This window comes from Rattus norvegicus, chromosome 4 (genome assembly GCF_036323735.1).
Source record: "Rattus norvegicus strain BN/NHsdMcwi chromosome 4, GRCr8, whole genome shotgun sequence".
In the NCBI taxonomy this organism is placed as follows: domain Eukaryota; kingdom Metazoa; phylum Chordata; class Mammalia; order Rodentia; family Muridae; genus Rattus; species Rattus norvegicus.
In genome coordinates, this window is record NC_086022.1 from 86,857,492 (window position 1) to 86,872,559 (window position 15,068).

The 15,068-nt window shown below is 40.6% G+C and overlaps 1 protein-coding gene across 9 annotated transcripts in view; it reads right to left on the minus strand.

Moving 5' to 3' along the window:
* Pde1c (phosphodiesterase 1C) overlaps nt 1-15,068 on the minus strand; it is a 479,074-nt gene that overhangs the window by 228,418 nt on the left and 235,588 nt on the right.

Consider the following 15,068-nt stretch of genomic DNA (forward strand, 5'->3'; position numbering starts at 1 on the left):
TGTACGACTAGGGTGATCAGCCTGCTGTACTTTCTGAATTGTCACCCAGGGCTTACATGTTCAAAAGCTTGGCCCCAGCTGGTGGTGCTGCTTAGGAAAGTTGTGGGAATTTAGAGGTCAAGCCTCACTGAAGAATGTGGATCAGTGGAGGTGATCCTTGAGACTTTTATAGCCCAGATCCCAGTTACCTCTCCTCTTTGTCTCTGTTTCTGTTTGTTTCTTGGTCTTTGTCTCTGTGTCTCTACCTCTCTGTCTCTGAGTCTCTATCTTTGTCTCTGTCTCTGTCTCTCTGTCTCTGTTTCTCTGCCTCTCACTCTCTCTTTCTCTTTTTCTGTGTGTGTCTCTGTCTCTTTCCCTCCCTCCTTCCCTCCCTCTCTCTCTCCTGCCTATGAAGTTTTACCCTCTGCTTCATATTCCTCCAGTCATGCCTTCCCCAATATGACACACCTTGGAACTCTGGGCCAGACTAAATTTCCTGTTCTTTGGTCAGATATTTTTTCCTCAGCCATAAGTAAAGTTTAATAATTAAGACATACCCCTTCTCTAGAAAAGGCATGTTGGATATCACAAGAAAGAGCAAGAAAACACAGATGATTTATGGGTTGCAAACAGCAGAAGAGCACTCAAGTCTTCTTGAGATCCAACAGAACAGGGTGGATTGTCTGGATACCCTTCTTCCTCCTCTTAGCCGCATCTCCAGTTATGACTCAACCAGAAGCCACAGTAAGAAAGAACAGCTGCTTTTTGTCAGTATGCAGATCAATCTGCCTCAATAGAAATACAAATCTAATGGTCTCTGCTTAGCATAGAAAGAACTGGTTAAGCAATTTGGACATTTTTCTTGATACTGTTTTCACTGAGATTCTAAATTATCACAAAAAGCATTTTTCTCCCTTCCCTACCACAAATCATGCATAGCAGTCCCTTGCCATGTCTGGTTTAAAACACAAAGGAACGACATAGGGCTTAAACAGATGTCCAAATTACCCTCGTTAAAATGAGTATAATTCACACTGATGAATTTCAGTGTAAACATCAAGTTACAACATCATTTTTGCCATCGTCTCTCAATATGTCCAAGGTTAAAGAGTGTCAAGATGTTATGAGAATTAATAGTTGGGGTCATAAAGTAAACCAGCCTTGAGTGTAGTAGATCCCATAGTTACCTGACACTAGAAAACTACCTGGGCTTTCTAAGACTCAGGATTTCTTAGTTATGATGTAAGAACAATAATACCCACCCCAGAGGTGGTAGGAAAAATCAAATGAGGTAAGTACATTAATCATTTAGCCAATGTCATGAACACATTGATCGCTAGCTACTATAATTATCACTGCCATAGTTAATTGGTATTTCAAAGCAAAGTTTAATTTCTCCTTAGCCTAGTTTATTTAATGATTTTGTTTGTTTCACAATCAATATTACTGGTATAGATTTCAAAATGGAATTTAAAAACATTTTGTTCCAAATGTTCATTGTGAATTTCTTGCAAATTAACAGATACCCCAAAAGTAATTTTCTAGGAAATCCTTCATTTCTTCTGAGGAGTATTATAATTCTTCTGCCTTTAAATGAGCTGCTAAAAGCCCAATCCAAAAATTAACAATAACAACAATAATAATAATAACAAAGAATTTCTTAAAGATCCACACATAAAACATCTTTCATCTCTCAAGACATAGAACCTCAAAAGTAGTAAGGAATCTGTGTGTTCTGGAACACATACCAGAGAGCAGTGCTTGTCTATGACAGTAGTGATCACTGCTGTGCTGGGAAAAGAAAATACAACCCACCCTCAGCTGTATACATCTGATTGGTTGTGTTTAATGCAGGATGGCCAAGTTCTCCATGGTAATGAACATGAAGGGCAGCCTGGCTTCCCAAGAAACCTCTAAGGAGGGACCAGCTCAGAGGGAGAACAACCAGCCCAGAAGTGAGGCTGGTCTGTCTCACTGCCCCCTATTACAAATTTAACCCAAAAGTATTTGCTCTGGAAATGATTTGAATATAAAACTTTTTTCCTAATGTTTTAATGACTTTTCTTCCTATTATTAGCATTAGGGGAGCTTGCTAAGAGTATGAACATTAGGAAGGGCAAAGGAAAATGAATCCAGTCGACCCAAACCCACCAAGTCATCCTCATTCACTCAGCCGCCTGCCCTAGCACAGGCATCTGGTTGTAAACTGGCAATGTAATCATGTAGACATGTGAAAGACTTGGTCAAATGTCAAATGTTTGCTTCCATTAACGCAAAGCTATGGCTTTCTTCCATGAAGTTCCTCCTCCTAGTCTCCTCTATGAAGGAGCATATGTGTTGATTAGAAAGACAGTAAACAGAATTCTGTCCTAATCAGGATAACAATTCTAGACAGAACCTAAGAAGTACAGAGGAATAAAGTGCTTCAGAGAGCTGTGCAGCTTAGACCCTTGTACCATAAAAGAGCCAAGTTTTGAAGTTAGCATTTCACATTTCATCTCAGGAAGTGAGAAAATAAAAAGTAAATTAAGCCCAAAGTAAGTAGAAGAGTGGAAATTATAAATATTGAAGTAGAAAGTAATGGAAGAATAGAAAGAGTTAACAATGATGAGAGTCAGTATTTCTAAAACATTCCTAAAAGCAATGAACAAAATTATTTCTTGATTGAAGCAAACCAGTCAAGAAATAATGAGAGAGCAGCAACCACCAACCCAGGGAGGAGGTCGTCACTGCTGATCAAGTACCAACACAAGGATGAGAGGTTGTCCCTCCTTATCTGGAAGATATTAAGATGGCAGACACACTATAACAGTGAACCTCATAACTTAGATGCACCACCAAGAAGCAACAACTGAGAATTTTCTAGAATGCTAATCCTGCAGTCTCATCTCATGCTCAAGTAGTCAGGAATCTGAAATGCATTGTGAGAGGACAGGTTCAAGACCTTTCTGATAGCTGACATTTTCATTTTTTTCTTTTCTTCTTTTATTACATCCCAAACACTGCTTCCCCTCTTAGTCTCCCCTCATAGAGTCCCATCCCCCTCCCTCTCCCCTTCTCCTCCAAGAGGGTGAACCCTGTTCTCTCAGTCCCCATACCCTAACCCACCCCTATGCATCAAGTCTCCCCTGGATTAGGTGCATCCTCTCCCACTGAGGCCAGACAAGGCAGCCATGGAGACTGAGCTACACTTCTGCTACATATGTGCCAAGGATGTCCTTCCAGCCCGTGTATGCTCTTTAGCTGGTAGTTCAGTCTCTGGGAGCTGCTAGGGGTCCAGGTTAGTTAATTCTGTTAGTCTTCCTGTGGAGTTCCCATCTGCTTCAGGGCCCTCAATTCTCCCAACTCCCCACTCTTCCTTAAGAGTCCTCTTTAGTTTGCTTACAGTCCTCAGGAGAGTGATAATCTGCTTCTGTATAACATACCTGAGGCAGTGAGGCCATGCCCAACAAACAAGGACAGCAAGTCATTAACAAACAAGTGACTTTCCTTCAGCTCTAGAAATGTTCTCAAGAAAGAATTATCAAGATGAACCAAGACACAGAATTTAAAAGGACAATCATAAATTTTGTCAAAGAATTCAGAGAGTTAAATGAGAGAAAAACAAACAAAATGAAAACAAAGCAACTCAATGCTCAACGAACTTAAAGAAGATAATAACAAGTGTCTACATAATGTCTAAAAGAAAAATATATGGCTGAAGAAAATGACAAATGTGTCTCAAGATTTGAAAACAATTCAGTAAATATATAAAAATATTGAAGACAACTCAAACCATAATGAAAAACTCAACAACCCATTTAGGCAACTCATTGGAAAGCCTTATAAGTTGAATGGATCAAGCAGAAGACAGTATGCAAGGGCTTGAAGATAAAGTAGAGGAATTAGACTACACAGGCAAAGGATATAACATCTTTTTAAACACAGGATCAAAAGCAGGCAGGAACTGTGAACTATCATGATAAGACTAAATGCTAGATTTATAGTCATGGATATAGAAGAAGAACCTCTGGTCAAGAGCACAGACCAGTTCTTCCACAAGACACAGAATAAAGCATTCCTCAGTTGGAAAGATATGTCTACAAAAAGTATTCTCGCAAAAATTGAATCAGGAAAGAAGCAGGTGTCTCTGTCCTAGAATCTAACAAGAGACTAAAGAGACTAAAACCAATCAGGAGAGATAAAGAATGACACCTGAGTTTTATCATGAGAACAATTAACCAAGAATATATTACATTCTTAAACAGATATGGACCAAATTCTGGAACAACCAAATTCATTGAAAGCATACTCCTGGACCTAAAGACTTAACTCAAAGTCAATAATAGTAGATGGTTTTAGTACTTCACATTACCCAGTAGACAGGTAATCTACAAACAAACAAACAAGCAAACAAACAAATACAGAAACATCACAATTAAATAACTCGATACATTGAATGGACAATTCTACCCAAACAGCAAAAAATATACATCCTATTCAGCAACTCATGTTTTTGCCTCTCTAAAATAGACTATATCCTAGGATATAAAACTATCTTAATAAATTCAGAAAAATGAAGTAAATCTATATGTTCTATCTGAACACAATGCAATAAAGCTTCAAATCAACAGCAAATAAATCTCTAGCAATTACTCAAATGCATAGATAATAAACAACACATTACTGAATGATGAAAGGTCAAAGAGGTAGTAAAAGAAAATTAGCTCCTAACCATTTGCTCCAGGTCTCTTTTGATTGTCCTATGAATCAGCATACCATGACCCTAGCCCCTTAATTCTTAGGAAAATATGAGCATACACTTTCTTTTAACATTGCAAAAGAAGTTAGAAATCTGCCTGCCTCTGTTGAGCACCAGACTATAAGCTAGCTGGGTGGGATCCTGTCCCGGAATTACCATTTCTATCACACCTGGGCCTAACCTTGCTCTGTCCAAGGCTTCAACCCTGAATCAGGAATTTGTCTATCTTTGTAAGCATAAAGAAAATAAAAACCTGAGCTGGGTGGGATCTCCTGTGATCACTGCTCCCTAAATCTCTTTATCTCCTTCCTTAGTATCTTTCTGATAAGTTGACTCACAACACAACAGTTGCTTTTGTCCCTTTAGATTCATGAAGCCTCTTGTATAGTTCATATTGCATTCTTATATTTTTGCATAGTTGGGAAGTTATATATTTGAAAATTCATGCATTTAGAGTTCTTTTCCACAGCCTTAAGGGCTGTCCTGAAGGTCCCACCATTTACCATGTTACTGAGACATTGGCCATACCTTCACTCACTCCTGCTGTCTCTGATTATCGTGTCATCATTAACATTAATAATGAGGACAATCCTTGAAGGAGGAACATGTGTACATTCTTATACAAACAAGCCTTATGCCCATAGCAGCTACTACACTCCTGGAGGCCCACTCCTGCTGGCCCTACCCCAGTGGCAGGAACCATGTCATTCTGTCCCTACCAAGGTTATGCCAGACCCAGCATTTAACTATCTGAAGAATGCTGCTAAAGAACAGCAATGGAAATTCGATTTAAGCTTAGAGCTCAGACCTCTAAATCCATGCTCCAAATGTGTGCTCTGGCAATATCTTGCTTCTGCACTCTTGGTATAATTATGATACTTCAATGCTGCACACAAGCCCATGACACAAGCAAGCCACTGATGTGAAGGATGAGAAATCATCTGCCCCATCCATCTGAAGCAACAAGTATCCTTTAAACAGGATTCACTCTCTACAGAAGAGACTAATGTGAGGAAATTTTCTTTTTATTCAAAATAATGATACTAAATGGGGAGCAATTTAAGTTTGACAATGGCTTCATCAGACCTCATCTCCAAGTCCCAAAATCACACTCCAAGTGCACATTTCTCGGTGGCGGTGAAGTCAGCTGGGGGAGGCAGATACCAAGCAAACAGGTGAAAGCATAGAGTTAGCATACCCTTTTGGGCACAAAACAGTTTTAATGGATGTCTGTGCTAATGGGCCTCCACAGCACCATCCCACTATTAGCAGCACTGATATTACATAGTTATAACGATCCTCCATTTCCAAAAAGGAGTAGCTGTCTCCTGAAAAACTGAGGCTCCTACTTATCCATTACTAGGGCATTGTTGACTTTACCAAAAGGGTTAATTTTCTCCTCCTTTTTCCTACCCTATACTATTCTTTCATAATAACTGGCCACGAGTGAGCATCACTAACTATTTAAGATGGTGCTGTGACTAACAGTATAGAATGTTAGCAGTTAATAGCATCCTCATAGCATCTTGACAAAGGTACTGCAGATCAGGAACTCCCATGGAGAAGGAGATGATCTCACAGCATTTACTACAGTCACCATCACTGAGCTCTCTTAAGCTCTTCAGTTGCTAGGCTAATCCTACAGAGCCCTTGATAATGATCTGATGATAGACACATCCTGCAGAATAAGGGGATGATTATAGAAGTCAATCTGTAAGACTTTCATTTGCATTTAAAGAGGCAACAATGGGAGAATCTGGTCCCCCAGTGGCAAAGCATAGCCATCATAGATCTTAGAGTCAGAGCAACTTGCAGAATTCCCTTGCTAGCCCTGCTTTCTAGGGGACCCATCTTGCTACTGGGCTGGCACTAATTTCAGTGGATAATTTTGTAGCCTGGGTATACTAAGGAGGAATCCATTCAGTTTATATTTTGGCTTACTTTCCCGCTACTAATTTTTGCTAAGAGTATTCTGTTAATTTCCTTTCTGTACTCCACATATATAGGATACTTTGTTTTATTGCCTCCTTGGTGAATATGCAATAATACCAACTGTTTCTGTTAAGATCTGTAATTTTATGCTTTGGGGAAGCAAGCAGACTAGCATATGGACCTCAGGATTTGTGACTTTGTCCAGGATACAGTATGCTGAACGTACATAAACCAAACCACAGTATCTCTTCAATTTACTTGAAAATCCCCTTTCATGCATTATGAAAGAATTGAAAATGCTTTTTTCTTGTGAAATTTAAGTGTACTCACCAAACCTTGAAAATCTTATATGTAGCTTTCTATGCCATGGAATATAGTCTATCAATGTAATACACTGGGCAAATTATAAGCTTAAATAGAACAATTAATAAAAGCTAAAATATTATGTACTAAGTCTTGAAGGTACACATTGTTTTCATTTTTATTTAAACTCACCAGACTTTCATGTGGTAAACACTAGTCTCTCCCTCTTCCTTTTCCTCTTCTCTTCCCCTCTCCACTCTCCCCTCTCCCTCTCCCTCTCCCTCCAACTTCCCTTTCCCTCTCTTTCTCCCTCTCTCTCTCTCCTCTTTCCCCCATCCCTCTCCCTCTCTTCCCCATCCCTATCCTGTTTCTTTTTCCAATGTTGTGATTGTTGCTGTTTCGAGACAAGGTCTTGCTATATTTCCCAGGGTGGCCTCAGTTCTCAGGCTCTTACAATTCTTCTACCTCTGCCTCTTAAGGAAGTGGGACAACAAGCATGTACCACCATGTCTAACTGTTATTCAATATTCATAGTACTGAAAAGTGAAGTTTCATGTTTTTATAAGCATGTATGTTCTAATGTGTGTGTGCAGGTATGCCTACAATGTATGCTTATAAGTGTGGAAGCCAGAGGGTGGCATTGGGTGCTTTCTCCACTTGTTCTCCACTCTCCATATTGAGATAAGGTCTACCATGTGAACCTAGGAGTCTGTGACTCAGCTAGTCTAGCCAGCCAATTTGCTCTAGGGATCGTTTGTATCTACCTCCAGGGTTACTGGGCTTACTGGTGAGCCACCAAGCTACCATGTATCTGGACTCTGGACTCTGGACTTTGCTCCTCATGTTTGAATGGTAAATGCTTTACCCAAATAAGCCATCTCCCCAGTACAGTACCAAAGTAAAGCTTTAATCAAAGTTGTCAACTTCAGCACAGCTAATATTTCGGATAAACCTTTATAATTTTCTCAGCCAGATACCAGATACCACTAGATACCAGTAGTCAGCCTCAGAAGCAACAATTGGAGTGCCTCATTCTTTGACCTCCACATGTGCGTCATGATGCAGGCACCCTCATACACATGATAAATTTTAAAAGAAAAGTGACAACTATAAATATCTTTACCCATTGCTAAACGTCATTTGGGGTGATTTCTCCACTCAGCCAAAAATTATTAGCTTAGAGAGAGCAAGTAATTTATTTTTTTATTAACTTGAGCATTTCTTATTTACATTTCGAATGTTATTCCCTTTCCCAGTTTCCGGGCAAACATCCCCCTAACCCGTCCCCCTCCCCTTCTTTATGGATGTTCCTCTCCCCATCCTCCCCCCATTGCCGCCATCCCCCCAACAAGCACATTCACTGGGGGTTCAGTCTTAGCAGGACCAAGGGCTTCTCCTTCCACTGGTGATCTTACTAGGATATTCATTGCTACCTATGAGGTCAGAGTCCAGGGTCAGTCCATGTATAGTCTTTAGGTAGTGGCTTAGTTCCTGGAAGCTCTGGTTGCTTGGCATTGTTGTTCATAAGGGGTCTCGAGCCCCTCCAAGAGAGCAAGTAATTTATAAAGGCTCTCTCCATCAAGAAACATGGATCCTGGAGCTGGGCATCTGGAATGTAGAATATATGTTTCAACCAGCAAAATGCTAGTTACACAGTGAGGGTTAAATGACATAATTTCTAATTCAAAAATGAATAAATGAATGATTAAACAAACAAACATCAGAGGACATGGTTGTGAGTACTTTCCCCTATGGAGATAACCTGTAGTCATAATAGCCAGGGTCCTAGAAAACTTTCTTTCCTCCTTTAAGCCCCATGTACCTTGCTCTCCTGCCCACTCCTCAGCCATCCTTTAATCCTACTTTATGTACCCTGAGTAATTTGTTGAGGCTGATTTTACAGTCTAGTAAATGAGACGAAGCCCCTGCTCTTACAGAGCCACTAAAGTTCAAGACCTATTCATCCTACCAGCTCTCTTAGGTGACCTGAGATACAAAACAGCATTGCTCAGGAGCTCCTGAACCCTGGCAGCCTCTCTGAGGGATGGTCTAAGTGGTCAGTGACAAACCACTATCCATGTACCGACAATTCCTATGTGATGTACACATGCTATTTCTATTTCATTCTGGGCTCATAAGAACTCTAGAAAGCAAATCCATTTGCAAAGGAAGGAGGAGAAACCATTCCATTAATTAAAGGGAACCACACATACCCCTGAGTATCCCATAGGGTTACTGTGAGGACTCAAATTTCAGCCTAAATATTCAAAACTCCAGCACCTTGATCATCACCACAAACCTTTAGCTGAGCATTGCCTTTTCCAAAGTACATTCTCTATTTACTCAACTCTATCCAGTTTGCTTGGAATTCTTCATTCTTATTCCCTGTCCCTGACATGCAAAACTTAAAAGGAATAAGTGTTCCAAATTCCACTTGTGGTGATGGAATGTGAAAAATTTCAGGCAACGATCTCAAGAATGTTGAAAAGGTGATAATACATCAAACAAGATAGAAAATGCAGGATGAATTTCCTTTTCTCTGTTTCTATTTTTATGAACAAAGGATTATGAATTTACAGAAGAGTGATCATGTGGCTTCAAAATACTTGAAAAAGTAGATGATATGTAAAACTTCTTAGTGGGTGGTAAAGGAGGAATTCCTTTGCTTGAATCATGTGTAAATAGAGCTCTTAAAAGATATCATCAAGGGTGGGCAATCCTGAAACTCCAGGGCAGGAGAGACCTCCACTTCTGCCCACCTCTGCCCATATCCCTGCCCAAGAGGAAACTGTATAGGGCCTCTGGGCATGGGAAGTTAGGAACAGTCAAGCTGCAGGAACCCTGCAGTTCAGACAGCGCCCGGATCTAAGCAGACCCGGGCAGACAGCTCCCTGCATCCTAATTCCTTAGGAGGGAGAGCTGGACCTTCAGAGGGGCAGACAAGCCTGGAAAACCAGAGGAGACTACTCTCTGACCACATTTCTGACTCTAGAGGAAAAAACCTAGTGCCATCTGGGCCCCCTGTGCACAGGGACGCAGGAGAAGTAGGGGCAGGCCCTTCTGGTTGCTGCCCTCATGGAGAGCTGAAAACCAGCCCTGAGGAGTGACTTCAGGCCTGAGACCAGAGGTAAGACCAACCTTCCTGCCCCAAGTGACCTGCCTGGTGGACTCAGAACACACAAAGGCAAAATTCCTCTCAGACAGGACACTTCCAGTTTCTAGCTGGCGCCCAAAACTCACTGATCCCAGCCCACAGCTCCTTGTTCCCAAACCCCAAGGGAGAGAGAGCCCAGAAGTGTGGGCAATCCTGAGACTGCAGGGCAGGAGCAATTGCCACTTTTGCCGACCTATGCCCATATCCTTGGCCCAAGAAGAAACTGTATAGTACCTCTGGGCATGGGAAGTTAGGAGCAGCCCAGCTGCAGGAGCCCTGCGGTCCAGACTGCGCCTGGATCTGAATGGACATGGTCAGACAGCTCCCTGCACCCAAATCCCATGAGAGGGAGAGCTGGACTTTCGGAGGGGCAGACACACCTGGGAAAACAGAGGAGACTACTCTCTACCCACATATCTGACTCTAGAGAAAAATGCCTAACACCACCTGGGCCCCCTGTGCACAGGGACCTAGGAGAAGTAGGGGTAGGCCTTTCTGGCTCCCGCCCACAGGGACAGGTAAAAGCCAGTGGAAAGGAACGACAACATGCCTGAGAGCAGAAACCTCTGTTCCCATAACTGGCTGAAAGAAAACAGGAAAACAGGACTACAGCACTCCTGAAACACAGGCCTATAAGAAGGTCAAGCCACTGTCAGAAATAGCAAAACAAAGTAACACCAGGGACAACCTGATGGCAAGAGGCAAGCGCAGGAACCCAAGCAACAAAAACCAAGACTACATGGCATCATCAGAGCCCATTTCTCCCACCAAAGCAAACAATGAATATCCAAACACACCAGAAAAGCAAGATCTAGATTTAAAATCACATTTGATCATAATGATAGAGGACTTTAAGAAAAACATAAAGAAATCCCTTAGAGAAATGCAGGAAAACATAAGTAAACAAGTGGAAACCCTTAGAGAGGAAACACAAAAATCCCTGGAAGAATCCCAGGAAAACACAATCAAACAGTTGAAGGAATTAAAAATGGAAATAGTAGCATTAAAGAAAGCACAAAGGGAAACAACCCTGGATATAGAAAACCAAAGGAAGAGACAAGGAGCCGTAGATACAAGCATTACCAACAGAATACAAGAGATAGAAGAGAGAATCTCAGGAGGAGAAGATTCCATAGAAATCATCGACACAACGGTCAAAGATAATGGAAAAGAGAAAAAGCTACTGGCCCAAAACATGCAGGAAATCCAGGACAAAATGAGAACATCAAACCTAAGGATAATAGGTATAGAAGAGAGTGAAGACTCCCAATTCAAAGGACCAGTAAATATCTTCAACAAAATCATAGAAGAAAACTTCCCTAACCTAAAGAAAGTAATGATATCTATATCAATGATAAACTGGTCAAGGAAGAAATAAAGAAAGAAATTGAAGACTTCTTAGAATTTAATGAAAATGAAGGTACAACATACCCAAACTTATGGGACACAATGAAACATGTGCTAAGAGGAAACTCATAGCTCTGAGTGCCTGCAGAAATGGGAGAGAGCATATATCAGCAGCTTGACAGCACACCTAAAAGCTCTAGAACAAAAAGAAGCAAACACACCCAGGAGGAGTAGAAGGCAGGAAATAATCAAACTCAGAGCTGAAATCAACCAAGTAGAAACAAAAAGGACTATACAAAGAATCAACAGAACCAAAAGCTGATTCTTTGAGAAAATCAGTAAGATAGATAAACCTTTAGCCAGACGAATGAGAGGACACAGAGAGTGTGTCCAAATTAACAAAATCAGAAATAAAAAGAAAGACCTAACAACAGAATCAGAGGAATTTTAAATAAATCATCAGATCCTACTACGAAAGCCTATATTCAACAAAACTTGAAAATCTGGAGGAAATGGACAATTTCCTAGACAAATATCAGGTACTGAGGTTAAATCAGGGACAGATAAACCATTTTAAAAAAACTCATAACCCCTAAAGAAATAGAAGCAGTCATTAAAGGTCTCCCAACCAAAAAGAGCCCAGGTCCAGACAGGTTTAGTGCAGAATTCTATCAGACCTTCATAGAAGACCTCATACCAATACTATCCAAACTATTTCACAAAATTAAAACAGACGGAGCGCTACCGAATTCCTTCTATGAAGGCACAATTACTCTTATACCTACACCACACAAAGACCCAACAAAGAAAGAGAACTTCAGACCAATTTCCCTTATGAATATTGACACAAAAATACTCAATAAAATTCTTGCAAACTGAATCCAAGAACACATCAAAACAATCGTCCATCATGATCAAGGATGCTTCATTCCAGGCATGCAAGGATGCTTTAATATATGGAAAACCATCAATGTAATCTACTATAAAAACAAACTGAAAGATAAAAAAAACACATGATCATTTCATTAGATGCTGAGAAAGCATTTGACAAAATTCAACACCCCTTCATGATAAAAGTCATGGAAAGAACAGAAATTCAAGGCCCATAACTAAAGAGTAAAAGCCATATACAGCAAACCAGTAGCTAACATTAAACTAAATGGAGAGAAACTTGAAACAATCCCAATAAAATCAGAGACTAGACAAGGCTGCACACTCTCTCCCTACTTATTCAATATAGTTCTCGAAGTCCTAGCCAGAGCAATCAGACAACAAAAAGAGATCAAAGGGCTACACATTAGAAAGGAAGAAGTCAAAATATCACTATTTGCAGATGATATGATTGTATATTTAAGTGATCCCAAAAGTTCCATCAGAGAACTAAGAACTACTAAAGCAAAGTGGCTGGGTATAAAATTAACTCAAATAAATCAGTAGCCTTCCTCTACACAAAAGAGAAAGAAATTAGGGAAACGACACCCTTATAATAGTCCCAAATAATATAAAGTACCTCAGTGTAACTTTAACCAAGCAAGTGAAAGATCTGTATGATAAGAACTTCAAGCCTCTGAAGAAAGAAATTGATGATCTCAGAAGATGGAAAGATCTCCTATGCTCATGGATTGGCAGGATTAATATTCTAAAAATGACCCTTTTACCAAAAGCAATCTACAGATTCAATGCAATCGCCATCAAAATACCAATTCAATTCTTCAGAGAGTTAGACAGAACAATTCGCAAATTCATCTGGAATAACAAAAAAACCAGGATAGCTAAAACTATTCTCAACAATAAAATGACTTTTGGGGAAATCACTATCCCTGATCTCAAGTAGTATTACAGAGCAATAGTGATGAAAAACTGTATGGTATTGGTACACAGACAGACAGACAGACAGACAGACAGACAGACAGACAAGTGGAATAGAATTGAAGACCCAGAAATGAACCCACACACCTATGGTCACTTGATTTTTGACAAAGGAGCCAAAATCATCAAATGGAATAAAGATAGAATTTTCAAGTCCAAGTGGATTAAGGACCTTCACATCAAACCGGATACACTCAAACTAGTAGAAGAAAAAGTGAAGAAGAATCTTGAACACATAGGCCCTGGGGATAATTTCATGAACAAAACACCAATGGCTTATGCTCTAAGATCAAGAATTAACAAGTGGGATCTCATAAAACTACAAAGCTTCTGTAAGGCAAAGGACACTGTCCTTAGGACAGTTGGGAAAAGATCTTTACCAATCCTACAACTGATAGAGGGCTTATATCCAAAATATACAAAGAACTCACGAAGTTAGACTGCAGGGAGACAAATAACCCTATTAAAAATGGGGTTCAGAGCTAAACAAATAATTCACAACTGAGGAATATCAAATGGCTGAGAAGCACCTAAAGAAATGCTCAACATCTTTATTCATAAGGAAAACGCAAATCAAAACAACCCTGAGATTCTACCTCACACCAGGCAGAATGGCTAAGATCAAAAACTCCAGTGACAGCAGATGCTGGCAAGGATGTGGAGAAAGAGGAACACTCCTCCATTGTTGGTGGGATTGCAAACTGGTACAACCATCTGGAAATCAGTCTGGAGGTTCCTCAGAAAATTGGACATTGCACTACCTGAGGACCCAGCTATACCTCTCTTGGGCATATACCCAAAAGATGCTCCAACATACAACAAAGACACATGCTTCACTATGTTCAGAGCAGCCTTATTGATTATAGCCAGAAGCTGGAAAGAACCCAGATGCCCTTCAACAAAGGAATGGATACAGAAAATGTGGTACATCTACATAATGGAATATTACTCAGCTATCAAAAACAATGACTCTATGATATTCATAGGCAAATGGATGGAACTGGAAAATATCCTGAGTGAGGTAACTCAATCACAGAAAAACATACGTGGCATGCACTCATTGATTAGTGGATATTAGCCCAAATGTTCGAACTACCCTAGATGCACAGAACACATGAAACTCAAGAAGGATGACCAAAATGCGAATGCTTCACTCCTTCTTTAAAAGGGGAGCAAGAATACCCTTGGGAGGTGATAGAGAGGCAATGTTTAGAACATAGAGTGAAGGAACATCCATTCAGAGCCTGCCCCACATGTGGCCTATACATATACAGCCACCAAACTTGATAAGATGGATGAAGCAAAGAGGTTCAGACTGACAGGAACCGGATGTATATCTCTCCTGAGAGACACAGTCAGAATATGGCAAATACATAGGCGAATGCCAGCAACAAACCACTGAACTGAGAATGGGACCCCCTTTGAAGTAATCAGGGAAAGGACTGAAAGAGCTGAAGGAGCTTGAGACCATATGCACAACAATGTCAACCAACCAGAGCTTCCAAGGACTAAGCCACTACCCAAAGACTATACATGGACTGACCCTGGGTTCCAAATTCATAGGTAGCAATGAATAGCCTAGTAAGGGCACCAGTGGAAGGGGAAGCCCTTGGCCCTGCCAAGGCTGAACCCCCGGTGAATGGGATTGTTGGGGGGAGGGTGGTAATGGGGGGGATGATGGGGAGGGGAACACCCACATAGAAGGGAATGGGGAGGTGTTAGGGGGATGTTGGCCTGGAAACA